Here is a 27,568-nt window from a genome sequence, read left to right on the forward strand (position 1 = left end):
TGCTAATGTGATTATAGGTGCCAGGATTACAGCAGTGAATTAAACAATTCCATGTTCCCACAGAGCTTATATCTTGATATTTTTTGGTCCTGACCATTTAAGAGACCGGGATGCCCCCATCCTTGAATCCCTCTTTCCTACTGCTAAAAATGCCATGTTAGTGTTCTTAGATTCTTATTCTGGAATTTTGAACATTCTTTTTTTTTTTTTCATCAGTTCAAGTTTAGTAGAAACAACAAAAGACAAAAAGTGATGCCCTACTACTGTACATAACAGTTGGCCTGCCCCATAACAGCTCAGGCCCTTCTCTCCAGAGGAAGAAAGGCTGGCCTCCCCAACCCCTGCAGGAAAGGCCTGTCCTGTCCCCATACCACATCTGCACAGAGTCTAAAGTCTTATGTTCTAAGCATGACAACAGCACAAAAGAGATTTTGTTTTCATGGCCACCCACTGCAGCCCAGCCCTAAAATGACCCAGCGCTTACTTCTGCTTACAGAAATATTCTTTGCTCTTCTGGACATCAGGCTTGATGGTATCACTGCCAGGCTTCCAGCCAGCTGGGCACACTTCCCCATGCTTGTCAGTAAACTGGAAGGCCTGAACCAGTTGCAGAGTCTCATCCACAGAGTGGCCGAAAGGAAGGTCATTTACTGTGATCTGCCTAAGGATACCTTTATCATCAATGATAAAGAGGCCCCTGAACGAGATGCCTTCATCAACCTTTAAGACTCCATAGTCCGGGGTAATGGTACGCTTGGGGTCTGATACCAAGGGAATGTTCATGGGTCCCAGTCCTCCTTGTTTCTTGGGTGATCCATGCCAGGTGACAGAAATGAGAATCCACAGAAGCACCAATCACTTGACAGTTGAGTTTCTTAAATTCTTGGGCCCTGTCACTGAAAGCAATGATCTCCGTGGGGCACACAAAGGTGAAGTCAAGAGGATAAAAGAAGAACACAGTGTATTTTCCTTTGTCGTCAGGCTGAGGTCTTTGAACTGGCCTTCTGGCATAACAGCCATGGCTTTGAAGTTGGGGGCAGGATGCCCAATTTTGGCATTTCCTGAAGACACCTTGTTATCGGAGCTCTGAGAAGAAAAACGCGGAAGACAAGGCAGGAAGAAGACCTGGAATTTTGAACATTCTGAGAACACATCAGTCAGTTTCACCACAAAGCCCTAGATTTCAAATTACATTTATTTTTCAATGCTGGTGAAGCATCTTTTACTTATTTTTAGTTGACTTTGTACTGCGTTCCAATAAATTGTTTATGTAAACATTTCCAGGCTTTTCTAATTCCCATCCTTATGCAATCCCACCTTCATCAACAGATGATATACCCTGCTCAGAATAAAGACTAGAAATTGGGAAGACAGGTTATTTGTGCCTTCTTTGATTTCTTTCAGCAAAGTCTTAGTTTTGATTTGCACAGATCTTTTAATTCCCTGGTTAAATTTATTCCTATTTTATTGTTTTTGATGCTATTGTGATCAGGATAGTTTATTTATTCCTTCTTTTGGTGCTTCGTAATTAGTGTAAGGGAATGCTACTGATTGATTTTATAGTTTTCTGAGTACAGATCCTTTGCCTCTTTGGTTAGATTTATTCCTAGGTATCTTATGGTTTTGGGTGCAATTGTAAATGGAATCGACTCCTTAATTTCTCTTTCTTCTGTCTCGTTGTTGGTGTATAGGAATGCCACTGACTTCTGTGCATTGATTTTATATCCTGCCACTTTAGTGAATTCCTGTATGAGTTCTAGCAGTTTTGGGGTGGAGTCTTTGGGGTTTTCCACCTAAAGTATCATATCATCTGCAAAGAGTGAGAGTTTGACTTCTTCTTTGCCGATTTGGATGCCTTTTATTTCTTTTTGTTGTCTGATTGCTGTGGCTAGGACTTCCAATACTATGTTGAATAGCAGTGGTGATAGTGGACATCCCTGCCACTTTCCTGACCTTAGGGGGAAAGCTCTCAGTTTTTCCCCATTGAGAATGATATTCGCTCTGGGTTTTTCATAGATGGCTTTTATGATATTGAGGTATGTATCCTCTATGCCTATACTCTGAAGAGTTTTGATCAAGAAAGGATGCTGTACTTTGTCAAATGCTTTTTCTGCATCTATTGAGAGGATCATATGGTTCTTGTTCTTTCTTTTGTTAATGTATTGTATCACGTTGATTGATTTGCGGATGTTGAACCAACCTTGCAGCCCAGGGATAAATCCCACTTGGTCGTGGTGAATAATCCTTTTAGTGTACTGTTGGATCCTATTGGCTAGTATTTTGGTGAGAATTTTTGCATCCATGTTCTTCAGGGATATTGGTCTGTAATTCTCCTTTTTGATGGGGTCTTTGTCTGGTTTGGGGATCAAGGTAATGCTGGCCTCATAAAATGAGTTTGGAAGTTTTCCTTCCATTTCTATTTTTTGGAACAGTTTCAGAAGAATAGGTATTAATTCTTCTTTAAATGTTTGGTAGAATTCCCCTGGGAAGCCATCTGGCCTGCCACATTGATTCATTCCAATGGTTTTTTGAATGATTCTGGGATTTTTCTATATATAAGATTATGTTGTCAGCAAATAGTAACAGTTTTACTTTTTCCTTCCTGATTTGGATGCCTTTTCTTTGTCTTGCCTAATTCCTCTAGCTGGGATTCCAATCATATATTGAATAGAAGTGGTGAGAGTGGGCAACTTTGTCTTATTCCTGATCTCAGAGGAAATCTTTTTTTCAATTTTTCTCCTTTAAGTATGATGTTGGCTGTCATTTTATCATATATCCCCTTTATAATTTTGAGATATGTTCACTCTATACCCAATCCGTTAGGAGTTTTTATTATGAAAGTATGTTGCATGTTGTCATGCAATGTTTTTTCTACATCTTTTGAGATAATTTTGTGATTTTTATTTTTTGTTTTATCGATGTGATGAGTTACATTTATTGATTTGTGGGTGCTGAGTCCTACCTGCATCCCAGAGATAAATCCCCCTTGGTCATGATGTATAATCCTTTCAGTGTGTTCTTGAATCCAGCTTGCTACTATTTTGTTGAGAATTTTTGCTTTATTTATTAGGAATATTGGTCTATACTTTTCTTGTGGTATCCTTATCTGGTTTTAATATTAAGGTAATACTGGCTTTGTAGAATGAGTTTGGAAGTGGTACCTCTTCTGTGATGTTTTTTAAAAGAGTTTGAGGAGGATTGGTGTTAATTTTTCTTCGAATGTCTCATAGAATTCTCTAGTGAAGCCATCTGACCATATAGTTTTCTATCTTGAGAGTTTTTTGATTACTGACAATCTTTTTACTCATTACTGGTTTGTTCAGATTTTTTATTTCTTCCTGATTCATTCTTGGCCAGTTGTGTGTTTCTAGAAATGTATCAATTTCTTTTAGATCACATAATTTGTTGGCATGTAACTTTTCATAGTAGTCTCTTATAATTTTCTCTATTTCTATAATATCTGTTGCAATGTCTCTTTTATCTCTAATTTTATGCATATGAGTCTTTTTTTAGTCTAGTTAAAGATTTGTCAATTTTGTCTGTCTTTTCAAAGAACCATCTTTTGGTTTTGTTTATTCTATTGCTTTTCTAATCCATATTTATTTCTGTTCTGATTTTTATTATTTTCTTCCTCCTACTAAATTTAGGCTTAATTTGTTCTTTTTCTAGTTCCTTGAAGTGTAAAATTAGGTTGCTTATTTGAGATCTTTTTAATTTCCTAATATATGTACTTATTGCTATAAACTTTCCTCTCAGAACTGCTCTTACTGCATCTCCCAAATTTGGTATGTTGTATTTTCATTTTGATTTGTTTCAAGATACTTTATTTACCTTTTGATTTCTTCTTTGATCTGTTTGATTTTTTTGATCCATTGATCAAGTGTGTTATTTCCCACATATTTGCAAATCTACTCATTTTCCTCTTGTTGATTTTTAATTTCATGCCACTGTGGTCAAAGATGATACTTGGTATGATTTCAATCTTCTTAAATTTGCTAAGATTACTTTTGTGGCCTGTTAAATGATCTATCCTGGAGAATGTTGCATGTGCATTTGAGAAGGATGTGTATTCATTCAGTTGCTGCTGGATGGAATTTATACATATATATTCCTGTTAAGTCCACTTCTCAAAAGTGTGGTTCAATTCCAATATTTCCTTGTTGATTTTCTGTCTGGACAATCTATCCATTGTTCATAGTAGAGTGCTGAAGTCCCCTATTATTATTGTATTTCCCCTATTTCTCCTTTAAGATCTATTAGTATTTGATCCATATGTTTCAGTGATCAGATGTTGGGAACATATATGACTGTTATATCTTCTTGGTGTATTGAACCCTTTATCATTACATAATGACCTTCTTTGTTTCTTGCTGCCATTTTTGACTTGAAGTTTATCTTGTCTAAGTATAGCTATACCTGCTTTCCTTTGATTACCAAGTGCTTGGAGTATCATATTCCACCCTTTACTTTGAGTCTATTTTTTTTTTTTTTTTGGAGTTGAGTCTTCTGAAGATAGTATGTAATTAGGCCTGTTTTTCAATCTATACAACCACTCTATGCCTTTGGATTAATGAGTTCATTTATGTTTAGGGTGATAATTGATATATGAGGACTTACTACGGACATTTTATCTTTTGTTTTCTGGTTGTCTTGTACCTGCACTGTTTCTTTTTCTTTTTGCCCTGTTTATCCTTTTAGATTGGTGGTTTTCTATGATGATTTTTTTCAGTTTCCCCTTTCTTGTGTTTTGTGTCTTTGCTGTAGATTTTTGTTTTGTGGCTATCAAGAGGTTAATATAAAATGTTTCATAGATCAAATAGTCCCTTTTCTGCTGATAGCAACTTATCTTTATTTGCCTATATAGGTCTCATCATTTTCCTCCTCCCCTTTTATATTTTTGTTGTCACAAACTATCCTTTTTTATGCTGTGAGTTTCTTACCAAACTAGAGTAGCTATAGTTATTTTTAATGCTTTTTTCCCCTTTTAATCTTAATGCTGTAATTGTTTAACACCCTGTTCTAAAGGAGTTACAGTTTTCTGGTCCTGTTTGTCTATCGCCTTACTCAAAATCTTGTGTCATTTGGGGCTTTTGTTTTTTCAGGTAGAAGAGCTCCTTTCAACATTTTTTGTAAGACAGGTCTAGTGGTGGGGTGCCTGGGTGGCTCAGTCGTTAAGCATCTGCCTTCAGCTCAGGTCATGATCCCAGGGTCCTGGGATCGAGCCCCGCATCGGGCTCCTTGCTCTGCGGGAAGCCTGCTTCTCTCTCTACCACTCCCTTGCTTGTGTTCCTGCTCTCGCTATCTCTCTGTCAAATGAATAAATAAAATCTTTAAAAAAAAAAAAAAAAAAGACAGGTCTAGTGGTGGTAAACTCCCTCAGCTTTTGTTTGTCTAAGAAAACTTTAATTTCTTGTTCATATCTGAAGAATAACTTTGCCTGATAGGGTATTCTTTGCTGTCAATTCTTACTTTTCAGTACTTTGAATACATCATTCTACTCTCTTCTTCTGGCCTACAGAGCTTCTGCTGAGAAATCTGCTGATAGTCTAATGGGAATTTCTTGGTAGGTACTTTCTTTTCTTTTTTTTTTTTTAATCCTGACTGCCTTTAGGATTCTCTTTATCATTGACTTTTTTTTTTTTTTTAGATTTTATTTATTTATTTGACAGAGAGAGAGACAGCAAGAGAGGGAACACAAGCAGGGGGAGTGGGAGAGGGAGAAGCAGGCTTCCCGCTGAGCAGGGAGCCCGATGCGGGGCTCGATCCCAGAACCCTGGGATCAAGACCTGAGCCAAAGGCAGACGCTTAATGACTGAGCCACCCAGGCGCCCCTATCATTAACTTTTGACAGCTTTATTATAATGTCTTGGAGAGGGTCTTTACATTGTGATAGTAAGTGATCTATTAGCTTCATGGACTTGTATGTCTAGTTCTTTCCCCAGGTTTCAGAAGTTCTCGGTTGTTATTTCTTTAATAATCTCTCTAACCCTTTCTCCTTCTGGTATACCCATTATTTGTGTGTAGGCTCTCATAATGGAGTCTGATAGCTCTTGTAGGATTGCTTCACTTTTTAAAATATTAGTTCTTTCTCCTTTTACACCTGAATCATTTCTAGGTTTCTATCCTATAATTCATTTATTTTTGTCTCTTCCATCTGATCTGCTCTATTCCCAATGCTTTCTATTGTGTTATTCATCTTACTGAGTTCTTCAGCTCCAAAATTTGTTTGGTTCTTTTTCATAATTTCAGTCTCTTTGGTAAAGTACTCCTTCTTTACATTTATTTTATTCCTGAATTTTCCTGTAGTTCATTGAATGTCTTTATAAAAGCTATTTTTGAATTCTCAGATCCCAACCTTCCCTGGTTTGAGTTGGGTTGCTGGAGAATTGTTACTTTATTTTTGTGATAGTACCATGATTTTTCATGGTGTTTGATGATGTACTTCTGTCTGTGCATTTGAAGTAATAAACACCCTTTTTATTAAGGTAAAGTTTTATTTACTTTGTGTTTAACAGTTCCTCAGGGTGGGAATTAGAGGCCTTTCTTTTGTTTTCCAGCAGGTGATGCTATAGCACAAGTTTTTGGTTTCTCTAACCTGCGTTGACTGGTGGTTCTGTTTGGGAGTGGGCTCTTTTATCCTCCACCCCCTCTGCCAGAGAGCTCACTGGTTGCTGTTGCTTGTGCCTTTGGGGTTACAAGTGCTGCAGCCACTTCTCCCCTGGTTCCTGTGCTGTTCCTTCAGTTCCACCACATCCATAAGGTGCAATCCAGCCACCTTCAGATATACAGATGTATGGATCTCCCCAATGGCCTAGTGTGCTATACAGAGGAAATTTTGTTGGGTTATGAATGTTTTGTTGGTTGTCAACTGAAAAGGAGAGACAAAGGGAAGTACTCATGCTGTCATGACGCTGATGTCACTCCTCATTCTTCCTTCTTAATCGATTGGTTTATTTGGTTTTTCAGTAAAACATTCCTAGGAAAGTGGTCTATTAAAAGTTGAAACTACCTTGAGCTGGAAGAAGACTGGTTCAAGTTCTTTGTAAAATTGTTGAGCATCTATGAATCTCTTTTTTGATTTTCAATATATGTGATACCTCTTCTAACAAAATCTTTTTGTGAAAATTGATTTGGTATACACATACACACACACATGAATACATTCTGTAAAAGGTCATAGGACATCAGGGAGGTACTTATGTTTTAGGAAAAAGGTTGTTGTTTTTTTTTAAACTACAGGCTTGCTTTTGTTCTTTGTTCTCTCTACTATCTCATCTGCTAAATTCTAAATTATTTTGTCTTCATCAGATTGAATGCATTACTCACACCTGAGAAGGAATCTGATATAATCTTTAAGGCTCTCCTCAGGAAATTATAATTAAGAAAAGGGTAATTTTTGACTACAGAATTATGATTAAAATTCACATAAGGAAATTATCTTGAAATAATCTTCTGGGAGCAAAGAAGGCAAGACAATATTAACAAAAGAGTTAACTTAGCAAAGGCAGTGATAAGCATGTCAACCGAAAACTTGAGAAAATATTTGCAGATAAACTTCAATAATCTGCCTTTGAATATTCAACTGTTTAGTGCATATTTCTATGTGAAATAGGAAGACTAAAAATAAATAAACTTGAATTAGTAATTTTGCCTAAATGGATGTAGAAGACTTTTAGTCATTACAACTTTACCTTTTAGCTAAATAAACTAGTGCTGTTTCCAAAGATAGAATCTAGAAAACCAATCTAAAGGATTAATTGCCCTCACCGAACCACCCTATAGGAAAGCAGCCCTGATTAATTTGAAGTGACATCATTGTTGAAGTGCTTTATGTCATCTTTCTTCTACTTTGAGTGTGTATCCATAACCTAAGACTCTAGTTTGGTCTTTGGTGAAATGATTTCTTTTTAAAGATTTATATATTTCAGAGAGATAGAGAAAACAAGCAGGGGGCAGGGGAGGGGCAGAGAGAGAGGAAGAGAGAGAAAGAATCTTCAAGCAGACTCCCCACGAAGTGTGGAGCCTGACTCAGGGCTTGATCCCAGGACCCTAACATCATGACCTAAGTTGAAATCAAGAGCAGGCCACTCAACCCACTGAGCCACCCAGGCACCCTGGTGAAAAGATTTTTTAAAGCACACATATAGTTAAATATATCTGTGTGTATACACACACACACAACATTTGTAACATAATATTTGCGTATGGAATATTATTTTTCCAGACGCTTTCTTCCTTTCTGCCTCAGGCTGTACAGTTGCTGTTTTCTCAAATGGTACTTACTCCCCCTGGATCTTTATTCTGCTAAATCCATCACCTCCTTTCCATCTCTGATAAAATGCCACATACTGCAATTTCCTTTCTTGACAACCTTATCTAAATAGAAGCCAGGACCTAAAGAACAAGTCTAATCTAGTTTTTCAGGATAATTTTTCACACAGTTAAAGACAACTGAGTTTTCTCTTTTATCTTCTGGTTCTGTGCGCTGTCATCATTCCTGTAATTGTCTTCTAAATGTTTTCCAGTTTCATTGTACCTTTTATTTGCCTGTCTAAAGCTCAAAAAAACAAACACTACTTCTTTCATTCTAAAGGTTGTGTTTTCATCAAAGGACTTTGAAATTTTTTTTTTTATTTTTTGAAAGATTTTATTTATTTATTTGAGAAAGAGACAGAGATAGTGAGAAAGAGCACAAGCAGGGAGGGGAGGGAGAAGCAGACTCCTCTGTGTAGGGAGCCCAAGGTGGGGCTGGATCCCAGGACCCTGGGATCATGACCTGAGCCAAAGGCAGATGCTTAACCGACTGAGCCACCCAGATGCCCAAGGACTTTGAAATTTTATTAACATATTTGACGGCCATCTCTTACTGTTGACTCACCCTAAACTTACTAGAAATTGAAATATCTAAATTGTATGTGATGCTATTGAGCCACTTTATCCTCTTAGGTTTTGTAGTTATTTCTTGAACCCTAGAGTTGAACTCTACACTAATACATATTAAATGTGTTATATTTGGCTCATCATTTCCAAATCATTGATATAGTTTTGGTGTTGAACTCTTTTAACTGATGTACTTATTTGTTGATCCTCCCTCAGAGATTTGTTCCAAAATTTCCCTAGTTAATGATAATGATTTCATTAATGTGTGTGAATTATTTTTGTCCTAGAGGTATGGTGAAACACTTGGAACAATCAGTCCTCAGAGCACAATGACCCTTCAAAAATCTACAGAGCTACAAAAGCACAATTCATAATTCAACTAACTAGATTAAGGACCCAGTTTTTGCCAAGGAAACTCTGAAACAACTTTAATCAGTTAAATCAAACTATGTTTTCTGGCCAGTGTGCCTCAGTTTTGTTAGCCTGATGACAAAATGTTAAAATTGTCCTTGACCCTCTTCTCACTGATATCTACTTCATTCTTTGTTACTAGGGCTCTCGTATATTCTCATGGCTCCAAGTACAAATTATGTGGCAATAAAGTTCAAATGTAAGACTCCAGGCATGACTAACTCATACTCATTGTTCAGATATTCTCTTAAACGTTAATTCTCATAACAGAGGACGTCTTCATAAATAGAGAATCTTCTTTAGGAAATCACCTTCTTTAATATTTGTATGTGTATCTAGTGGAAACTAACCTGTATCCTATCTCACCTTCCCAGGCATAGCAGTGATTCATGCCCTACCAGTTAGACTGTCCAACTAGAATTTACTATATAGTTACTAACACAAACTCGGGCTAATCATCCATTTAACATGGGTCTACATCAGTAGACTGTAGTGGCTGCAATATTAGAAATTGTGTCTGTTGCTCACCATTGAAGCACTAAGAGTAATGCAATATCTACCCCAAAACAGGTCTACTTTCTCTTTTACAGAATCACAGCTTCTTTCAGACTTTTATAATCAAATACTATGGACTGAGTGGCTTATAAACAACAAAAATGTAGTTCTCACAGCTCTGGAGGCTGGGGAGTCCAAGTTAAGGGTCTGCTTCCTGGCTCATAAATGGCAATCTTCTTGCTATAACCTCACATGGTGAAAGGTGGTTAGTGAGCTCTCTGTGGCCTCTTTTATAAGGGTACTACTTCTGCCCCCATTATCTAATCACTTAACCAAGCCTCATCTCCAAATACCATCACATTGAAAATTAAATTTCAACATATGAATTTGGGGGGAACATAAAGATTCAGTGTATAGCTAGAAAGAACCTAATGTTAGGCCCTAAAATTTGTAAACTCCAACAAAGTTGGTAAACTTATGGGCTAATTCTCTCACTACCATCATGACACCCAGGGAAGAGGGACATTGATTTAGGTCCATCATTTTTAAGGGACTCAGAAATCATGGGCATACAAATACACACACACACACACACACACACACACAAATTATGTCCACTTGGGATCCACCAGCCAGCATTCACATGCAGTCTACATCCTTGCACCTGTGACTTATGCTGTTCAAGTCCTAAGGAATACTTCTCCATATCTCTTGTTCTAGATCCTCATAACAAAACACTACATCTGAGTGTCCCAGAGAGATTGGCAGATGGTGTTACTGTCACTGATGTAGACAAACACTATTTTGCATTGCAGAGAGAAGTTGTGTGATAGAAGTGCTTAGATAAGATAAAAGACAAATTAATTAACTTGTCACATCCTTCCTCTCAGATAGCAAGAATGTAATAAATCCTTGCATAATGAAGTACAGTGTCAAACATATGCTTTCTTATTTTTTTGGTACTCCAGTTTGTGATACCAGGGTACGCACAAGTTAGCACAGTAGCCATAACAATGGCCTGCAGTGGCCAAGGAGATTTTTCCAATATTAAATAATCCATTTTATTTTTAAATCTATGTGCATATGTGAATGTGTGTGTATTATAATGTAGACATAATGTGCATAAAGAATGTATTAGAGTTCTCTGGAGAAACGGAACCAACAGTAGATATACATGATATAGATGGATGTGGAAATGAGAGAGAACAGGGATTTGTTATAAGGAATTACTTCATGTTATTACAGAGGCTGACTAATTCCAATATTCACAGGGTGAATGGTAAGCTGGAGACCCAGGAGAGCTGATGATACACTTTGAGTCCTAAGGCTGACTCAGAACCCAGGAAGAGCCAATGTTAAAGTCCCAGCTAGAAGGCAATCAGGCAGAAGGAAGGAATTCTCACTTATTTGGGGAAGGTCAGCCTTTTTCTTTGACTCAGGCCTTCAACTAATTGGATGAGGCCTACCTACAATAAAGAGTGCAATTTGCTTTACACAGTCAACCAATTTAAGCGTTAATCTCATCCAGAAACACCTTTACAGAAACACCCTGAATAATGGGTGAGCACCTTGTGGCTCAGTCAAGTTGAAAAATAAAATGAACAATCAAAGTGTAATAGCATTTTTTACTTTGGTAACATGTTCACTGAACTGCAAAGGTTTTATTTTTCTGAAAATACTTAATAAGATTTAATAAAAATGCCAAAGATTAAATAAAGCATTTTTTAATTTTTATTTGATTTCATTTCCTTATTTAATTATAATTTGCTATTCATTTTTAATATATGATTTTGAATACTTTAGTAAAATACTCTGAAAATATAATATCAACTTTAACTTCTGTATTTAGTTTAATTTTTAGTTAGATTATAATCAAAATTTGAAAACATTAAAATATAATTACATTTATTTTTAAATTCTTTAGATAACTGAGAATGAGGACAATTAAGATTTGGGGAAAATAGAAACTATGAAAATAAATGCTAGAAGAGAAAAATTCTAAAAGCAAGAAAGAAATAAAAAAATCTTTAAAAATGCAGTCCTATTATATTAAAAAAAACTAGAAATAATTAAAGTAAGCAGACATATATAAAGTATGACCCATATGAAATTTATGAAGAGAATAATACCAGGTCTTTTTTAGATGAATACTTAATTACTGTCAAAAAACCATGAGAATATAAGTGTACCTTTATATGCACTCAAGTCTCAAGTCCTGTGGAAGAAATTTTTCACAAGAGCTGTCTGCAGATCTAATTAAGTTGTCAGACATGCTACTGCAGAGATTTTAACATCAAAATCAGAACGCCTGAGAGGAATGGAGTGGAAGATAAGGTGAACAGAAGAGCTTGGAGGCCCTAACAAAGAGACTTCTAGGTGTAAGGGCTGTAATTATAACTTAAAATACCGGGTAGAAGAAATTGTACAAGGAGACTCTGATTCCTAACCTTAAAATTTATAAAGTTTTGTTTAAGTCACTTGTTTAGTTACAAGAAAAATAGCCAAAAATTTGTTGCTATGCCAAATTAACTGACTGAATTTGAGAGTAGAGCTCAGGATATTCTTGCTTGAAATACTGCGGTAGGCACATTCCTTTAAAGGGATGGGACATGAACATACAGCAGTAATAAGAACATGTTCATAATTTCTTAGAAAGAAGTGGTCAGATTTGTACTTGAGGAACTTAATTCTAGCAACACACTTTAGGATACATTCACACAGAGTTTCTAGATAAAGCTAAATATTAAAACCACTATTAAAACACCACAAAAACCTGCATGAGTGGTGTCACAACCAGGAAAAAGTATTTCACACATCTCCAGATCAGGGGAAAGTAATTGACTCAGGTAAACCACTGGGGCATTTATGTCAACTCATGCTCCTCAAAGACTGCCTTTAGGAGTACTGTAGATCTCAGCAGGAATACTAAGGCAGGCCCATTCCTGGGAGACATAAGGATCCTCTGAGGGTTAGCTTAGACTTACGAGTCCTCCATGGCTTTCTCAACTTTTCTCAAACTTTATGGCTTTCTTCGACACTCCCACCCAAACTTTATTATTTTACTCCAGGGCAATCTTGTATCATGACCTGCTGGCTCTTCCAGGCTTTCTAGAATTATCACCACTTTCTGTCATATATTTCCCCTAATAAAATTGGAACATGTTGGCGTCTGCTTGGTATCTGCTTCTCAAAGACCTAGACTAATACAAGGGCAGAGACAGGTATATGGACAAGAATATATGCAAGCAATTTTGGAAATAAAATTAACAGGGAGTATTAGCAGATTTTATGAAGCAGAAGAAAGAAGAGTCAAATGGTAATCATATTAACTGAGGTTTTTGTTCAAAGAGGGGGAAAAAGTACTTGAAAAAAAATTATGAGCTCAATTTCAGAACATGTCCAGTATGAGATATTATGGGCCCTTTGGGGAATAATGCCCAGTAGACTGTTACAATTGTTAATCATGAACTCATAACCTAGACAAAGGCCAAACAGATGCATGTTTGACAGGCATACATATTAAGAAGACTCTTTGAAAAATAGATTTTGTACTACTTACAAGCTAACAAGTTAGCCTGACACAGTTTTATGGATGCTGCTAGAAGATATGAGACACCCGGATCAGAGACAGACCGTTTATTAATCATGACAAATGCAGTAGCCTGGGTACCCCCAGTGCACTGGGCCACAAACCCCAGTTATCACAGAGCCACATAAGGAAGGCCAGATGACACCTGCACACAGAGAGCGTTGTGCTATTGAAGACAAACCCTGAGCTTAAGAACCAAATCTTTGATAATGAGTAGTAAACATGCCTGCCCTTTCCTCTGGTTGGTGGGGGGGGAGGGTAAGGAGGAAAAATTATCTTTATTTTCTAAGATTATTTTCTATTAAAGTAGCTTTGAAAAGATAGGCTAAAAAAAGAACAGTCTATGGCTTCCTCACAAAATATGCAGAAACATTAGAGACCCAAGGGACACCTGCCAAACATGAACACTAGCAAACATATCATAAAGTAACCAAACACTCTTGAAAAACTGGAATGCTGGTTAAAACATATAAGTGACATTTCCCACCTCAGATTGGAAAAAAGGGGACATATATGTGTGTGTGTGTGTGTGTGTGTGTGTGTGCTTTATGAAGATGCTTTGTTTTATTTTCTGAGCCCACACAGGTCTAGGAAGGCATATTGTTTTCCTATGGCTTCTATTACAAGTTACCAGAAATTAGGTGACATAAAACAACAGAAATTTATTCTCTTTTAGTTCTGGAGGCCAGAAGTCTAAAATCAAGGTGTCACCTTGACCACACTCCCTCTGTGGGTTCTCGCGGGAATCCTTCCTTGCCCTTCCCAGCTTCTGGTGACTCCAGGCTTCCCTTGGCTTATGGTTCATGTAACTTAAATCTCTACCACCATTCTCACGTGGCTTTCTCCTCTGTGTGTCCTTCCCTCTTCTTTTCTCTTTATAGTATTTGTCTTTGGATTTTGAGCCCACTCCAATGTATAATGATTTCATCTCAAGATCCTTACCTTAATTATATCTGCAAGGACATTTTTCCAAATAAGATCACATTTACAGGTTCAAGGTGGACATATCGTTACATGAGGGGAGGGACTATTCATTATTCAATATACTACAGAAGTATACAGCAAAATATGCTCTTGATAATGTTGCAGATATGTTTTTCAAGAACCATGTCAAAAGTTAGCACTCAGGCAACATCCTGTTTCTAGTCATTATAAATATCTTTTTCTGAATTTCTATTTATCTCCTATACTTATTTAGCTTCTGTTTTTTTAAAATATCTTCCTTTAGATTATTAAAGTTTTATTTAGTTGTTTTAAACATTGTTTTAAATTTTGGCTATGTTCCTTATGTATATCCAGAAGTAATCATATTAATCAATATTTTCCTGCTTTATAGTTTCAGGGGCCTTAAAATATTTTTTAATATGTCTTTATTTGCTTTTATGCATAAAAGACTCCCCACCAATCAGAGATTTGATGGCTGTTATCTTTTTAATTTTCTTTTACCTTTTTTAACATAATGAGCTCTTTCATCTAGAATTAAATTTGGTATCTGATATGCAGTAAGTCTCTAATAATCTTATTTTTTCACCTATCTCTGTTAAAATGTTTGTTTCATCCATTAAGTTAGCTTTTTAAACTTCTTTTAATATGCCAAGTGTCATTTTAAGATTAATTTTTTATTCACACATTCATTTAAAAACTCTTAGGTGCCAAATATCTTTTAAGAAAAATTCTAAATGCTGTGATAATTGTAATAAAGAAATGTTAAAAGGTGGAGGAGGGAAATTAAAGGATCCCTCGAACTGAGAAGGTACGTGGAGACCAGAAAACTCCATGCAGTTTAGAGTTTTATCCAGGGTAACTTACTGACAGGAAGATATGGGGCAGGTGACAATCCAGAGCTAAGCAGCTATTCCCTGTAAAATCCAGACCTTAATCTGCAGATTTTATAGAGGAAGGAGATACATAGGGGGTGGGGGGTGGTGGTGAACTGTAGTGAGATCAAAGGGTTTGCATGTACCTAATTAAGCTAACCTTTAATTAGATCTGGTGGTTCCACCTATGCATCTGGAAGGGGAAATACTTTGTTATCTCTAACAGATTCATGGGAAACCAAAACAAGGCTCCCCCTACCACAGCTTTGGTATGTATATTAATGTCCAAGGTATGTATATTAATGTCCAAGAGCCCTGAATACATAAGCAAGTGAACATGAACAAGATGGAGGGACAAAGATACTGTTAGCACTCCTACAAAAATAAATAAATAAAAATTTCTACCTTCATGGAATTAACTTTAGAATGCATGGTGACAGAAAACAATAACAGCAACAAGTTGAATATGTATAGCTTGTTACATGGTGATGTTTGTTATGGAGGAAAACCAAACTGGGAAAGGGTAAAAGAAAAATTGGAGGGTAGAATTTTAAACAGAATTGCCAGAGAAGGTGATATTTGAACAAAAAAATAAAGGAGGAAAGGGAATGCATACCTAAAGAAAGATTTTTTCAGGCAAAACAAATAGCAAGTACCAAGTCCCTTGAAATGGAGGGTACCTGAGATATAAGAATGAGGCCAGAGTAAGAGGGACAATAGGATACAGGTCTAAGAAGCATTGGGTTCAGACTCTCTAGGATTTTATAGGTTATTATGTGGGCTTTGACTTTTCCTCTTAGAAAAGCATGAGGATGGTGGAGGGATTTTAAACAGAGGAGTGTCATAATTTGATTTGTACTTTAAATGAATCAAACAAAATAAAGTGAAGCCAGGTAAGGGTGGTAAGCAAATGATCGCATTAATCCAGAAGAGAGATGTGGTTAAAAACTAGGATTATAGCATAGGAAATGGTCGTAGTCAATTTAATTCTGACTATATTTTGAAGATGAGGTCAATAAATTTGCTAAAGGACTGGATGGGCATTGGGAGAAAAAGATACTGTTGGTCAATTTCCAGCATTTAGACTTGAGTTTTTGGAAAAATAGAGTTTCACTAACAGAGAGAAGGATACCAAATTAGGTAGAAGTTTTGAGGAGGAAGTATCAGTGAAAAGAAACATAAAATTCAGATGCCTATTACTCATCTAAAAAGAGACTTTGACTAGAAAGCTTGTTATAAGTATCTAAAACTCTGGGTAAATAAATATATATTTATATATTGGAAATATAAATTACAGATGCAGCAAACAGGAAAAGCTGATATTGCAGAATTAAGAGACAGTGGTTGAAGTATGAATCGCAAAGAAGTGAGAAAAGATGAGATACTATTCTCAAGTGAGGCTATGAGTTGTTACCTAGGACCAAAGATACTTCACCAAAGTATCAGGAAAAAGACAGAATTATGGTTACAGATGCTGATAAGTAGGTGACTATTTTTGGAGCCCCTCTTAGTTTTTTCTGTTTTCTCAGTAAGAGGAAGCTAGGTTATCAGTTGTGAGTGAAGGCGTGAGGTATTAGGGATTTGAGGGAAGAAGAAAATGTATGAAATTGCTGTCTAGGAAAGTAAATGAGTGAATGGACCTGGAAAATACGTATGATTCCCAGGAAATACTAGGGCTAGCTTATTCACAAAATTATGACTTTTAAATGGGACTAATCAGTATGGCCATTTGGTTTTCTCCAGGACGATTCAGCTCTGTAGGAGCACACAGAACTGAATTTACCAGGGCTATGGTTTGGCCAAGCTAATATTATTAAGCAAGAGGACAGAAAGAGGGTATTAGCAAGGCAATGAGTCTAATAATTGGTCATGGATTTTAGGCTGGGTAGTGGGAAGAAAAAGTGAAGTGAATCTAATTTGAAGCTAAGGAAGCTTCAACTTCAGGGCTCCTGACTTGTTCTGCCTTCACCCAAGGCCCTGGGTAGGCTGTAGCCATGTGATAATACCTGTGATTGTAATTAAAAATAATAAGAAGATATTTAACCAAAATTATTTAAGTTCTCCCCTTTATACTTTTTTTTTTTCATTTTACTCCTCCTAGCCCTTTGTTTCACTGCTGTTTGTGTGATGTAGTGTTGAATCAACATAAAGGGAAAATGAATAGAAGACACATTATTTATATTATAATTAGTGTGATATGGTATGTGTTTTGAAGTCACATTTATATAGTTTCGTACTTGTTAGGTATCCCATTATAGAAATGTTTTCTAGGAATATTCTTACCACATACCATGGGACCTGACACAAAGGTACTGGGCCAATGGCCATGCTGAGTTACAAAAGTAACCTACAGCATTTATACCTGGATAAACATCAATAAAGAAGGAGAAATGTATGGAGCCAAAATGGATGGCCTAATTTAAATCCTTTAGCTTATATATGAAAGAAATGCAATAGAGATTTCACCACATTTGACAATTTTTAATAATCACTTAGTATTACTACTACAATCTGTGAATTTGAAATTTATTTTTATGAGTTATCAATAACAAAATAAATTTTGAAAATCCACACTGGAAAATATCTGAAATACCCTTCTAATCTCTCCATAGAAAATTATATTACAATACCATTATCATAAAAAGAAGCAATTTTAGAACTTGAAACTGAAAGTATTGAATAAAAACCACTTAAGGGTGAGTCAAATAGTTAATATCATGTTATTTTTTGTTATTTGTGCTATTTTTCAACTCTGTACAATTTGCAATTAGTTAATAATTTTCCCATTTTTACTTAAAATATTTAGTTATATTTAGAATATCCAAGATTCATTTATAGCCCTAATTTTATATTTACATTCCCTATTCTTTATCCTAAGAAAAGCCCTAAAATGTAAAAGTTTCAGGCACTATGAAGTCTGGATCTGCTCTAGGAAGGAGTTTAAGAGAAGGGTGTTGGATAACAAAGTTGATAGGTTCAATGGACCACTCTCTCTGTGTGATAGAAGTGTTGTTGGAATTAGGATACTAGGGAGAGAACAATAATCAGTCAAAATTTAATACCATTGCTAATAATTTTAGTCACTTATTTTCATGCCAGTACAAACCAAAAGATGCTTTTGTTTTTCATATTAATAAGCAGCTTATTTTTCAAGCTTTAAATTGTTAGCTTAATGGTATCAAAATGAAATAGGCAGGTACATAATCATGAAATGATCACTTTTCTAATTCCACATGAACACAAATGGAAATTAACATTATTTTTATAGTAACATGTGCATAACTTTTTCTTCTTCTGTGCAGCACTCTGTTAAATCAGATAAGACATAGGCATCAGAATAAAGGCACAAATAATTTTTTTACGATGATTTTTTTTTTTTCTTGACTGGGAGGTAAAGGGCAGAATGGAAAGGAAAAATCCAGTTCTTGTGCATTTCCCCCAGGTATAATGAAGGCAGTCAGTTGTCTTAACTATTTCATATAAAATGAGCCTCAAGTTTTCATAATAGTTCAATTAAAGAAAAAAAAAATAAAGAGCTTGTAGGAACACAGCAAGATGTCTGACTTTTAATAGGATCCCCAAATCTGATTATTTTTTCCCTGAAGTTCTATTACAGAAATCTTCATATAGGAAAAAAAAAAGGTATAAAATAGGTAAACAAACTAATGCAGAAGATTGTAAAGAAGGAGGATCCTGATTCAGTTCACTGCCATGGACACACCAAGGTAACAATTACGTCTATGCAACTAAATCTGAAAATGACCTGAAGACTAGCAGAAGAGACCTTCCACAGCTAGTTGTAGAGAGAAAGCCACATCACAATGTAGGAGTTGTAGAGACATGGTCAGGAAACAAACCCGCTGTGTGACCAACCACAAACAGGAGAGATATTACAAGCACAGAGGAGTGACAGGATGAAACCCCAAAATAGGCACCCCCACCCTTGGGGACTAGCAGTGGGAAGATGAGTCTCCATGATGTCGCCTTTGAAAATTAGTGAGGCTTCACTCTAGGAGAACCAGAAGGTGATAGGAAACTGAGTCCCCATCCTTAAAGAGACAGACAGTAAATAACTCAGGTGAGATGCAGCACAGAGCAGCAGTTTGAAAAGTGCTTGGGGCAAATGTGAAGGAGATTTGTTGACTAATCTTTTTTTTTTCTTTTTTTTTTTAATTTTTTTTTATTGTTATGTTAATCCCCATACATTACATCATTAGTTTTAGATATAGTGTTCCATGATTCATTGTTTGTGCATAACACCCAGTGCTCCATGCAGAACGTGCCCTCCTCAATACCCATCACCAGGCTAACCCATCCTCCCAACCCCCTCCCCTCTAGAACCCTCAGTTTGTTTTTCAGAGTCCATCGTCTCTCATGGTTCTTCTCCCCCTCCAATTTCCCCCCCTTCATTCTTCCCCTCCTGCTACATTCTTCTTCTTCTTTTTTTCTTTCTTAACATATATTGCATTATTTGTTTCAGAGGTACAGATCTGAGATTCAACAGTCTTGCACAGTTCACAGCGCTTACCAGAGCACATACCCTCCCCAGTGACCTCAGCCGCAGCAACTTCTTCCTAGAAACATCGCCAAAGGCAAGGGAAGCAAGGGCAAAAATGAACTATTGGGACTTCATCAAGATCAAAAGCTTTTGCAAAGCAAAGGAAACAGTCAACAAAACCAAAAGACAACTGACAGAATGGGAGAAGATATTTGCAAATGACATATCAGATAAAGGGCTAGTATCCAAAATCTATAAAGAATTCATCAAACTCAACACCAAAAGAACAAAGAATCCAATCAAGAAATGGGCAGAAGACATGAACTGACTAATCTTATAATGGGTGCTAGAGATCTGCAGGAGATTTTTCCAGGAACAAAAGTGCTGAAGAGTGCCATTTTTCTTGCCCTTCCCTGCCCTAGATGGTTAGATGCTTGTGGAAGCCAGTTCTAATACCCTCCATCCATCTTGCTAGCACAGTGTGCCCTGCCCCAGTGTTCCCCTGCAGACCCACCCCAACCAAACTGCCTGCATTGGCACACATCCCTCCAAAGTAGCTCCTGCCTCACCACACTTGGCAGGTAGCCCCAGCCAGTACTAGGACCACTCAAAAGTGACTCCTACCCTAGAAAGGTGGGGAGATCATTCCACACACCAAAGTATCTGCAGTTTCCACAGCAAGGCCTTCCACCTGGCAACACAGAGAACAAGCCTTGCCCTCCCACATCAGGATCACAGTAGCCAACTGAGCTGAGAGCCAGCCCCAACAACCAGTATGCCCACAGTAATTGTGGTTCAGCCACAAAAGGAGAGCACATGCAGCACACACGGGGGATGCTCCTGAAGCACTGATTCTGGTGACCAGAGGGGATTGCACTCTAGTTCACCACAGATCTCTTCTACACTACTTTCAAGACCAGGAGACACAGCTGTCACACCTAAATATAGTAAAAAACACAGAGAGTAAAACAAAATGAGATAGAGGAATATGATCCAAATGAAAGAACAAGACAAAACCACAGAAAGAGTTGAAAGGAAACAGATATAAGCAAACTACCTGAGAAAGAGTTCAAAGTAATAGTCATAAAGATACTCACCAGACTTGGGATAAGAGTGGATGAACTCAGTAAGAACTTCAAAGACATTAAAAAGTATAAAAAAGAAGCAATCAGAGCTGAAGAATACAATAACAGTAATGAAAACTACACTAGAAGGAATCAACAGTAGATTAAAGGATAAAGAAGAACAAATCAGGGGTGCCTGGGTGGCTCAGTCAGTTAAGCAGCTGACTCTTGGTTTTTGGCTCAGGTTGTGAGTTCAGAGTCATGAGATCAAGCTCCACATGGGGCTCCACACTCAGGGAGGAGTCTGCTTGGGATTCTTTCTTGCCCTCTCCCTCTGCCCCTCCCCCCGGGCAAATGCTCATGCACACTCGTTCTCTTGCTCTCTCTCAAATAAGTAAGTGAATCTTTAAAAAACAAAAAGAAGAGATCAGCAATCTGGAAACTAGGCTAATGGAAAGCAATCAAGCCAAACAGCAAAAAGAAAAAAAAAATTATAAAAATGAGAATAGGTTAAGGGAACTCTGTAACATCAAGTATAATAACATTTGCACTAGGAAAAGAAGAAAAGGGCATAAAATTTATTTGAAAAAATAATAGCCAAAAACTTCCCTAATTTAGAGAAGGAAACACAGAGTACCTAACAAGATGAACCCAAGAAGGTCCACATCAAGACACATAATTAAAATGGCAAAAATTAATGATAAAAAGAGAATCTTAAAGCAATCAGAGAAAAGAAAAATTATATACAAGGGAAACTTCACAAGGCTATCAGCTAGTTTTTCAGCAGAAACTATGCAGTCTAGAAGAAAGTAGCATCATATATTCAAAGTGCTGAAAGGAAAAAAACCTACAACCAATAATACTCTACCTGGCAAGATTATCAATGAGAATTGAAGGATTAAATACTTTCCCAAACAAACAAAAGTCAAAAGGAATTAGCACCCCTAAACCAGCCCTACAAGAAATATTAAAAAGAATTATTTAAGTGGAAATAAAAGGCCATAACTAAAAATAAGAAAATTATGAAAGGAAAAAAATTCATAAATAAAAGCAAACATATAATGGTAGAAGATTAATCTTATAAAGCAAGTAGGGAAGTTAAAACATAAAAGTAGTAAAATCAATTATATCTACAAAAATTAGTCAAGGGATATACAAAATGGAAGGATATAAAACATAACATCATATACATAAAATGCGTAGGGGGGAGTAAAAATTTAGTACTTTTAGAATGTGTTTGAATTTAAGTAATCATCAACTTAATATAGACTGCTCTATACATAACATATTATATGTAAACCCAATGGTAACCACAAAACAAAAAAGTATAATAGATACACAAAAAAAAATAAAAAGAAAGGAATCCAAGCATAACACTAAAAAAGTCATCAAATTGCAAGAGAAGAAGAAAGAGAGAAAAAACTACAAAAACAACCAGAAAACAATTAACAAAATGACAATAAGTACATACCTATAAATAACTAGCTTAAATGTAAATAGACTAAGTGCTCCAATCAAATAACAAGAGACTCACATCAGACATAAAGAAACAAACAGACTGAAAGTGAAGGAGTGTGTAAAAGATATTCCATGCAAATGGAAGTGGAAAAAAAGCCAGGGTAGTAATACTAATATCAGATAAAATACACTTTAAAACAAAGACTATAGCAAGAGACAAAGAAGGGCATTACATAATGATAAAGGTATCAATCCAACAAGAAAATATAACAAATTGTAAATATCTATGCACCTAACATAAAAGCACCTAAATACAAAAAAGCAAATATTAACAGACATAAAGGAAGAAATTGACAGTAATACAATGGTAGAGGATTTTAACATCCCATATCAATGCCTAGATCATCCAGACAGGAAATCAATAAGGAAACAGTGGCTTTGAATGACACATTAGACAAGATGGACTTAACAGATATATACAGAACATTTCATCCAAAACCACCAGAGTACACATTCTCTTCAAGCACACATGGAATATTCTCCAGAATAGATCACATGTTAAGCCACAAAACAAGTCTCAAAAAATTTAATAAGACTGAAATCACATCAAACATCTTCCCTGACCACAACAATATGAAACTAGAAATCAGTCACGAGAAAGGAACTGAAAAAAGAAGACATGGAAGCCAAACAACATGCTACTTAACAACCAATGGGTCAACTAAAATATCAAAGAGAAAATCAGAAAAATACAGACACAAATGAAAATGAAAACACAATGATCCAAAATCTTTGGGATACTGCTTCTGCTAAACTAAGAGGGAAGTTTATAATGATACAGGCCTACCTCAAGAGACAAGAAAAAATCTCAAATAAATAATCTAACCTTACATCTAAAGGAACTAGAAAAAGAAGAGCAAACAAAGTGCAAAGGTTGGATGGAAATTAATGAGAGACTAAAAAATAAAAAAGTAGGAAAGATCAATAAAAACAAGAGCTGGTTTTCTGAAAAGATAAACAAAATTGATAAATCTCTAGCCAAACTCATCAAGAAAAAAAGAGAAAGAGGACTCAAATAAATAAAATCAGAAATTAAAGAGGAGTAACAACTGGTATCACAGAAATACAGACTACTGGGGTGCCTGGGTAGTATAGCTGAGCAATCTGACTCTTGATTTTGGCTCAGGTTGTGATCTTACGATTGTGAGACTGAGCCCCATGTCAGGTTCCATGCTCAGCATATAGTCTGCTTGAGACTTTCTCTCTCTACCACTCCCTGCTGTTCTCTCTCTCTCTCTCTCATTCTCTCAAATCAATCAATCTTTTTTAAAAAAGAAATACAGAGAACTATAAGAGAACAATATGAAAAATTGTATTCGAAAAAAAACTGGACAACCTAGAAGAAATGGATAAATTCCTAGAAACCTACAATCTTCCAAAACTGAATCAAAAAGAAAGAGAAAATTTGAACAGACTGATATTAATGAAATTTAATTGGGAAAAAAAGAAGAAAGAAAGAAAAGAAAGAAAGAAAGAAAGAAAGAAAGAAAGAAAGAAAGAAAGAAAGAAAGAAAGAAAGAAAGAAAGAGAAAGAAAGAAAGAAAGAAAGAAAGAAAGAAAGAGAAAGAAAGAAAGAGAAAGAAAGAAAGAAAGAAAAGAAAAAAGAAAGAAAGAGAGAAAGAAAGAAAGAAAGAAAAAAAAGAAAGAAAGAGTTAATACTTATTTCTCCTCAAACTATTCCACAAATTAGAAGAGGAAGGGAAACTCCCAAATTCTTTCTATAAGGTCAACATTATCCTGATAACAACCAAAGACACTACAGAAAAAGAAAATTATAGGCCAATACTGCTAATGAACATAGATGTAAAATCCTCAACAAAATAGTAGCAAACCAAATTTAACAATACATTAAAAGAATCGTTCACCACAATCAAGTGAGATTTATTCCAGTGATGCAAGGATGGTTTGACATTTGCAAATCAATCTACATGATACACCACATCTACAAGAGAAAAAATGAAAACTACTTGATCATGTAAATAGATGCAGAGAAAGCATTGACAAAATTTGATATCCATTCATAATAAAAATTCTCAACAAAGTGGGTATAGAGAGAACATTCCTCAACATAATAAAGGCTATGTATGAAAATCCCACAGCTTACATCATACTTAATGAAATAAACTGAAAGCTTTTCCTCTAACATCAGGAACAAGACAAGAATGTCTAATCTTACCACTTTTATTCAACATACTACTAGAAGTTCTAGCCAGAACAATCAGACAAGAAAAATAAATAAAAGTCATTCATATTGGTAATGGAGAAGTAAAACTGTCGTATTTGCAGATAATGTGATATTATATATAGAAAACCCTAAAAACTCCACCAAAAGCCCATTAGAACTAATACATGAATTCAGCAAAGTTACAGAATACAAAATCAGTACACAAAAATCTGATGTGCTTCTATATATTAATAATTAACTATCAAAATGAGAAGCTAAATAAGTAATTCCATTTACAATTGCAGCAAAAAGAACAAAATGCCTAGAAATAAATTTAATGAAGAAGGTGAAAAACTTGTATACTGAAAACTATAAAACACTGATGAAAGAAATTGAAGATGATATAATAAATGGAAAGATATTCTGTGCTCATCTACTGGAAGAATTAATATTGTTAAAATGTCTGTACTACCCAAAGCAATCCACAGACTCAATGCAATCCCTATCAAAATACCAATAACATTTTCACAGAACTGGAACAAATAATCCCAAAATTTGTAAGGAACCCCAAAAGACCTCGAATAGCCACAGCAATTTTGAGAAAGAACAACAAAGCCAGAGGTATCACAATCTTAGATTTCAAAATATACTACAAAGCTATAGTAATCAAAAAAGTATCATACTGGCACAAAAATAAACACATAAATCAAGAGAACAGAATAGAGCCCAAAAATAAACCCATGCTTATTTGGTCAATTAATCTACAACAAAGGAGGCAAGTAGAGACATTTTCAATGAATGATGCTGGGAAACCTAGACAGCTACATGCAAAAGAATGAAACTGGACCACTCTTCTTACACCATACCAAAAATAAACTCAAAATGGATTAAAGACCTAAATATGAGACCTAAAACCTAAAAGAAAAGATAGGCAGTAATGTCTTAGACATCAGTCTTAGCACCATTTTTCTAGATACGTCTCCTCAGACAAAGGAAACAAAAAATAAATAAGACTACACCAAAATAAAAGCTTTTTCACAGCAAATAAAACCATCAACAGAACAAAAAAGCAACCTACTGAATGGGAGAAGATATTTGCAAATAATATATGTGATAAGGGGTTAATATTCAAAATATATAGAACTTATATAGAAAGAACTTATACAACGCAATACTAAAAAATAATACAAACAAATAAACCCAAACAATCTGATTTAAAAAATGGGCAGAGAACCTGAATAGACTTTTTTCCAAAGAAAACATACAGATGGCCATCAGACACATAAAAAAGAGACTGAACATCACGAATCATCTGGGAAATATAAATTGAAACCACAATGAGATATCACCTCATACAAGTGAGAAAAGCTAAAATGAAAAAGAGAAGAAATAATAAGTTCTGGTGAGGATGTGGAGAAAAGGAAAACTCATGCACAATTGGTGGGAATGTAAATTGGTAAAACTACTGTGGAAAACAAAATGTAGGGGCGGCTGGGTGGCTCAGTTGGTTAAGCACTTGACTCTTGGTTTTGGCTCAGGTCATGATCTCTGGGTGGTGAGATCAAGCCCTGCGCCAGGCTCCATGATGGGCGTGAAGCCTGCTTAAGATTCTCTCCCTCTCCCTCTGCCCCTCCCCCCTCAAATAAATAAATAAAATCTTAAAAAAAAGAAAGAAAATGAAATGGAGATTCCTCAAAAATTTAAAACAGATAAACCATATGATCCAGTAATTCCACTACTGGGTATTTACCCAAAGAAAATGAAAACACTAATTTGAAAAGATATATGCACCAGAATGTTTATTGCAGAATTATTTATAATAGCCAAGATATGGAAGCAATCCAAGTGTCCATGGAGAGATGCATGGATAAAGAAAAAGTGGTATATACCTCCAATGGAATATCACTTAGCCCTAAAAAGAATGAGATCTTTCCATTTGTAAAAAACTATAGAAATGATCCCTGAGTCTTTGAGATCTTTCCATTTGTGACAACATGGATGGATCTACAGGGTATTATGCTAAGTAAAAAAAAAATCAGACGAGAAAGACAAATAGCACGTGATCTCACGTGTGTGATATATAAAAATCAAAACAAATGAACAAACGAACAAAACAGAAACAGATTCATAAATACAGAGAATAAACTGGTGGTTGCCAGAGGTCCGGGAGGTGGTAGGGGATGGTTGAAAAGGGTGAAGGGGGTTAATAGGTACAAACTTTCCGTCATAAAATAAATGATGGAGATGAAATTACAGCATAGAAAATATAGTCAATAATATCGTAATAAGTGTATGATGACAGTAACTATATAACAACACTCCAACCATCTTAAAGGTTACCTTGCTTCAAATCAACACACTCCTTACTTACTGACCTAAATCTTTTGATATATAAAAAAACTAATTTGCTTTCTTTCAGATTCACAGACCATTGGCCCAGAGGAGTGAAAGACCAGAATTTTCCCAGGCCACAGAGGCCAGCAAGTCTGTTTGAAGCCACCTCAGCTTTCTGATTAGCTCAGCAATTTTTTTAGCAAAATGTTTTTTCTTTCTTAGGTCACACAAAAGACTTACTAACCTCCTTTTGTGTCTCTGTAGACATTTCCCTCCTTCGTAGAAAGAACAGAGTACTCTTGCCCATCGTGAAACAAGAAACAAGAGGCGAGCCCCATGTACAACCACCAAGCTCTGAGATAACATCTAGCTGGCACCACTGAATCTGCACATGATAGAGAAATGTTGCAGACCACTGCATTCCCTGTACTGATTAACTACCCTAAACCCCTTTTAAAAACCCTGGGGCAGGCAGAAACCCCAGAGTTGGCTTTTGGATAGAGTCCGCCTTCTCCCCAGGTTGACAGCCTCCTGAATAAAACTCAAATCCCTTTCCAATCAAAACTTCAAATCAATTTGGCCTTTCAAGTAATAAGCAGCTAAACTTGGGTTCGGTAACAACTACTTTTGTGGTGATCATGGAGTATCACATAGAATTCTCTAATCACTATTTTGCACAAATGAAAGTAATACAACATTCTATGTCAACTTCAATAATAACTTTTTTAAATATCAAAGAAAATTTCTCTCAACCCAGAAAACTTCAAAGATAGTGAGGAGCAGAAAATATCATTTAAT

The 27,568-nt window shown here is 35.9% G+C and overlaps 1 pseudogene; it reads right to left on the bottom strand.

Moving 5' to 3' along the window:
- Window positions 1-240: 240 nt before the first annotated feature.
- On the bottom strand, window positions 241-3,873 carry LOC118535439 (peroxiredoxin-1 pseudogene; annotated as a pseudogene).
- Window positions 3,874-27,568: the final 23,695 nt, after the last annotated feature.

Source organism: Halichoerus grypus, chromosome 3 (assembly GCF_964656455.1).
Source record: "Halichoerus grypus chromosome 3, mHalGry1.hap1.1, whole genome shotgun sequence".
NCBI lineage: Eukaryota > Metazoa > Chordata > Mammalia > Carnivora > Phocidae > Halichoerus > Halichoerus grypus.